We start from the raw sequence: 5737 nt of genomic DNA, 5'->3' as shown, positions 1-5737 counted from the left end.
GCCTCAAGTTTCACTTCTCCTCAGCAGTCTTCCCTGACCACTGACTGACATGTCAGCCCTCCTGCCTTTGTCTTCTCATCCATAGCATTTGGTAGAGAGGCCCGAGCTTCCCCACCTGATCTGATCCTCAGGAGAAACACAAAACCCTGTTTGCTATTCAAAGCCCCATCCCCTCTTCTTCCCCACATGTTTCCAGCCTTCTTCCATCCTACACCTCTCCACTCTGCAATCCAGTGACTCTGGACTCTTTCCTGTTCCTTTCACAGGACACTCCAGCGTCTGACTCCAAGCTCCTCTATGCCTGGAACATTCCTTCCTCATCTCTGCCTCTTGGATTCCCTGACTTTCTTCAAGGCTCAGCTAAAATTCTACCTTCTACAGGAAGCCTTTCCCAATCGCTCTTAATTCTAGCGCCTTCCCTCTGCTGATTATTTCCAATTTATCCTGTATTTAGTTTGTTTGTACATATTATTTGCATGTTGTCTCCTGAATTAGATTGTGAGCTCCTCAAGAGCAGGGACTGTTTTTTACTTTTCTTTGTATCCCCAGAGTTTAGGACAGTGCCCAGCACATAGTAGGTGCTTAATAAATACTATCTATCTATCTATCTATCTTAGTATATACAAACATTTGTTTCTGTCTTAGGCCTCCTTAGGGTATATTATACAGAGGTGATATTTTTGTTGTTGTTCAGTCATTTTTCAGTCATGTCCAACTTTTCATGACCAAATTTGGGATTTTCTTGGCAAAGATACTGGAGTGGCTTGCCAATTCCTTCTCAGGCTCATTTTTACAGATGAGGAAACTGAGGCACACAGGGTTAAGTGACTTACTCAAGGTCACACAGCTTATGTCTTGGGCTTCATTTGAACTCAGGAAGATGAGTCCTCCTGACTCTAGGCCTGGCATTCTATCCACTTCTACACCTAGCTTCTGGGTTATAGTTTAGTAACTTTTCTTAGTTGGTTTCAAATTGCTTTCTAGAGTACTTGAACCATATCACAACTGCACCAAAAGAATACTGTTGTCTTCCCACAGCTCCTCCACAGAAGGTCCCTTATCACTTTTGTCAGTTTAATGGTAGTGAGCTGAAACCTCTAAGCTGTTTTAATATGCATTTTTCTAATTATCTGTGATTTGGAGCATTATTTTAATTTAGTCATTGAACGTCTGCCTTTTTTTTTTTAGAAAACTTTTATTAGCAGCCTTTGACCATATGCGTTCATTGGGACATGGCTCTTAGCCATATATTTGTCCTTGTATATTTTAGATATCATGATGTTTCCCCCACTAGAATGTAAGCTCCATGAGGACAGGGACTGTTTTCCCTTTGTCTTGGCACATAGTAAACTCCGGATAAATGCTTGGTGATTGATTTATATCATGGATACTTGATGCAAAAATGTGTTTTTCCACTCCGTGATTTCTCTTCTTGATCTAACAAGCCACATTTTTTAAAACGAGAGAGGGGTCTGTATCGCAGACCTGTCCACGTTAGGCAGTACAATTCACTGGAAAGGCGGAAGAAAGGAGGAGGGCTGAGAAACATAATGATTGACAGACTGACTGTCCAATCCAGTCAGACTGCCTGTAACCTCTCCTCTTCAGGTAAGCAAGACCCAAAACGCAGCTGTCTGGGATTTGTAGTCGCACGAAACAGCTCGGACCCAATGTAATCAATCAGATTTGAGGACAGAAGACTGTCCCCCCCAACCCCCCACACCAGAGTACTCGGCTCAGAGGGGACGTAGAAACAAACTGATTGTCCTATCGAGTTTCCCTATCCTGCTTCTACAAGTAGCCAAGACCCAGGGCAGTGGGATCTGGGACTTGTAGTTCCCGGAAAGAGCGCGGACACTGAACTCACCAATCAGATTTGAGAACGGAGGACTGTACCCACCTACGGGAGGCTCGTTACTAGGCGACGGGTCTAATGACCAATAAGAATCATTGAGCCCTCGGTCGCCGTGGTGACCGCGTTGACAACAAGATGGCGGCGCTGCCAGGCCGGCTCAGTGTCCCGGCGTGGTGAGTGCCCCGCCAGAGGCCTTCGCTGTCCCTAATGACCCCCAAGCAGCCCGGTGTCCTCTCTCCCCGAGAGCCCGTTTCTGGAGCTCACAGTAGGACTGAGTGAGTTACAGAAGAGGAGTTTGGGTCGGCCTCTAGAGCTTTCCTCCTCCCCCAAGTTCTGTCCAGGGGAGACCCGACCTCTCCGTTACCATGACAACGGGTCGAGTGAGCTTTGAGGAGAGGGAGAATGGGTCCTACAGAGCCGAGGGAGGGGGAGGATTGGGGTCGCGGAGTGATGATGTCACTCCGTGGTAGGAAACGTAATGGGGAAGGGGGGACAGCTCGGGGGTCCCCCAGTCTGGTGGGGGAGGCATCGCTCCTGCCTCGGGGATCCCCGATTCTGGCGGGGCAGGCACAGCCCCTGCGCTCGGGGAGGCCCCCAGGCTGAGGACACTCCAGTCCTGCTATTCAGGGCCTTCGTCCTCAGTCCTAAGGCAGTGAGAGAGTTCTTGCCCTTAGGAAACCATCAATCTGATGAGGATAGAAAGTACCATATCCTGGAAGCTTCTGTTTCCTTGAGAAAGACACGACCCGTGCAAAGTAACAAGACCTCAGATGCTCATAATTATACAAGTGCAAGGGAATGTAGTGATAAAGGCTATGTACTGTGTAGAAAACGTGGAGGGAACATGAATTGAAGGAGTAGAAGGAGTTTGGGGAAGTTAGTTGGGGTAGGCTGCCTGCGGAGGAATTTAGTGTAGGACCACCAATTCGGTATTTATTGAGCACTTTCTCTGGGGTAGAACCTGGAATACAACGGGGAAGACCTTGTCCCTGCTCTCTGTGATCCCGCAGAGGAATGAGGCTGGTATACAAACACTCATAATGTAGGAAATAACATCGCGAAGTGGTCTGTGGATTTAAAAGGAAGGAATCACTTCTGACTAGGGCAGGTGATCAGAAGCCTTCCAGGAAGAAGCAGCTTTTGAGCTGGTTGAGTCAAGGGGTCGCTATGTCACTGAGTCTATGTTGCCTTAAGGTTGCAGCTGATGAGAGGATGCTAGTCGTCTGGAGGATAGGACCTGGGGAAATTTTTGATTACGTGATTAAGAAATCTTTTTGATCTCTTCTTCAAAACATCCTGACCCAAAAACTTCCTGTTTGATCAGCCAGTCTTTTTGTGAAGACCTTTAGTAAGGTGAAACTTACTTTTTCCCTCAGCAGTTCATTTTACTTTTAGCTAGCTCTAGTTGTTATGAAGTTTTCCCTACTCCATTCCTAAATCTGAATCTTTGCAACTTTAACCCATTCTGCCTTCTGGGGTTAAGAAAGACAGTTTAATCCCTCTTCTTTTTGACAGTCCTTCAAAATATAGTACCTAATGATAACTATCTTGTGTGTGTACCCCCCCCCACTTACCCCAGATTAAACAATGAGGGTGTTGTTTCAAGAATGTTAAAGTGACCCTCGGTGAGACATAAACTGTTTACTCTTCTGGTGTCCCCTATCCCTAGCCACTTTTTATCACTGTCCTTACTAAAAGGGGGCACAGGCAAGACTGGAAACAATATTCCAGATGTGGTCTCACCAGGGCAAAGAACAGGATCTTCATTTGCTCTCTCCTAATACAGTCTACGGTCAGGTAGGTGGTGCAATGGATAGAGTACCAGGCCTGAGGTCACAAAGAGTCATCTTCCCTAGTTTATATCCAGTCTCAGCCACTTACTAGGTATGTGACCCTGGACAAGTCATTTAACCATGTTTGCCTCATTTTCCTCCTTTGCAAAATGAGCTGGAGAAGGAAATGGCAAACCACTTCAGTGTGTTTGCCAGGAAAACCCCAAATGGGGTCACGAAGAGTCGGATACCACTGAAATGACTAAACAACAAAAAAACCATTTTATCAATCTAGGCCACCTCTACCTTCATCTTTCCCACAATAACAGTGTGAAGAACTTCGAAATATTTGCTAAAATCTAAGTAAATAGTGTTTCCAACATTTGCCAGTCTATTTACCAGTCTATTGTTGTTCAGTTGTGTCTGACTCTTCCTGACTCCATGGACCACGGCACGCCAGGCCCTTCTCTCCCCACTCCCTCTTGGAGTCTGTCCAAGTTCATGTTCGTTGTTTCCATTACACTATCTATCCATGTCATCCTTTGCCATTCCCCTTTCCTTTTGCCTTTAATCTTTCCCAGCATCAGGTCTTTTCCAGTGAGTCCTGTCTTCTCATTATGTGGCTAAACTATTTAAGTTTCAGCTTCACTATTTGTCCTTAAGCCTGTCTTGAAAAAAAAAAAAAAAAGGAAGGAGTCACAGTGGCTTTTGGTGATTCCTACACTTCCTTTTCTTGATTTTTCACTAATCATTAATCACTAATCATGCTATGTTCTCCAATTTTTCCAGGAACAGAAAGAAATCAAACTTACTGGCTAGTCCTTTGGAGTCTTCATCTCTTTTATTAAAAAAAAGTAGGACATTTTTAATTCTCACTTCCAATCCTTCCGTCCCTCTTCGGCTTTCCAGTTTTTCAGAGGTTACTAATAGTGGCTCAGCAATCCCATTGACTAGTTCTTTCAGGATCCTGGGATAGAGTTAGACTGGGTCAAGAGACTTGAACTTACAGGACACAATAAATAGCACTCATCTATCTCTCTGTTTTTTTAATGTGCAGTTTCTTTATTAAAATATCAGCATAAATAACTTTTGTTAATTCCAAAAGCTGGAAACCAGCCTAGGCAATGGAGCTCAAAACTTTTTACATGATTAGGCAGAAAACTCATAATAATGAGTCTTCAAAGAAACTGCTGTCATTCCTACTTGGTTCAGCATGTTATAAAATTAATAGTTTATTTTCCAACTCCATTCTACACACAGAGATCAGAATTTGGCAAGAAACATAGTTGGCAGAGGCCCATGGCTGTGGGTAGTAACAAAATCCCCATTAGCCACTTTTGTTCTCACCTTTTTAATCCAAGATCATTCTTCTTGGCAGAGAAAACCAGTAAAACAAGAATTTAACAGCCCAGTCATCTCTGTCTTCCATTGCTGTCGTTCTGTGTACCGCCCTGCCTCTTCTCTGATCCTCTTCTTTCCCCTAACGTGGCTCTGATACCCCCTTCTTTTTGTCACCTGTAGGTTTCCTCCCCAGATTCAGCCCAGTATAAGCATCGGCATTTCTCTCATGAGTTTTTAGAGAGCTATGCCAGGATTTTATGGTCATTTTCTGTTATTTACCATGTTTCCATCTTCTCTTCATGTCTTAAACTCTAAGTTGATTGGGTAGTTGTGCCTTCACATTGGTCTCAGACAACTGTTTTTCCTCCTCATTGGAACTGATTTTTCCTTTGTGTTTCAGAATTTCATTCTTGTTAGCTCGCCATTCCTCCTGGGCTGACTTCTTCTTGAGAATGTTACATTTCCTCTGAGATCTTTGAAATCCACTCTCCTGAAAGCTAGAATGCATGTTAGACCATTCCCAGCTTTCTTCTCCTTCTTCATCACGCACTGGTCACTTACTCCCAAGGTTCCCAGCATTTCTCCCTCAGTGGCCAATTCTTCCTTGTTGATGAGAATCAAAGCCAGAGGAGAATGTCAGTCTGTTGCTTCCTCCCCCTGCCAATTCTCTGTTGTGCTCAGTGTAGTTGTGTCCCTAGCAGATGTTGGGTGAGAGCTGATGAGGGATGTCGCAGGTGGTCTCCTTTAGTCTCCATCCTGCCTAACGGGG

The 5737-nt window shown here is 44.7% G+C and overlaps 1 protein-coding gene across 7 annotated transcripts in view; it reads left to right on the top strand.

Annotated features, from left to right (window-relative positions):
* Positions 1-1978: 1978 nt before the first annotated feature.
* UBXN11 (UBX domain protein 11) overlaps positions 1979-5737 on the top strand; it is a 32691-nt gene continuing 28932 nt past the window's right edge. For 6 of the 7 annotated variants that reach the window (XM_027864848.1, XM_027864847.1, XM_027864849.1 and 3 more), the window contains exon 1: positions 2042-2130. The gene's annotated coding sequence lies outside the window, so the exon portion shown is untranslated. The other variant, XM_027864842.1, reaches the window with a different exon arrangement.

This window comes from Vombatus ursinus, unplaced genomic scaffold (genome assembly GCF_900497805.2).
Source record: "Vombatus ursinus unplaced genomic scaffold, bare-nosed wombat genome assembly UNPS02014777.1, whole genome shotgun sequence".
Lineage (NCBI taxonomy): Eukaryota > Metazoa > Chordata > Mammalia > Diprotodontia > Vombatidae > Vombatus > Vombatus ursinus.
The sequence above is the reverse complement of the archived record's forward strand: the minus strand, read 5'-3'. Positions and strand labels throughout refer to the sequence as shown.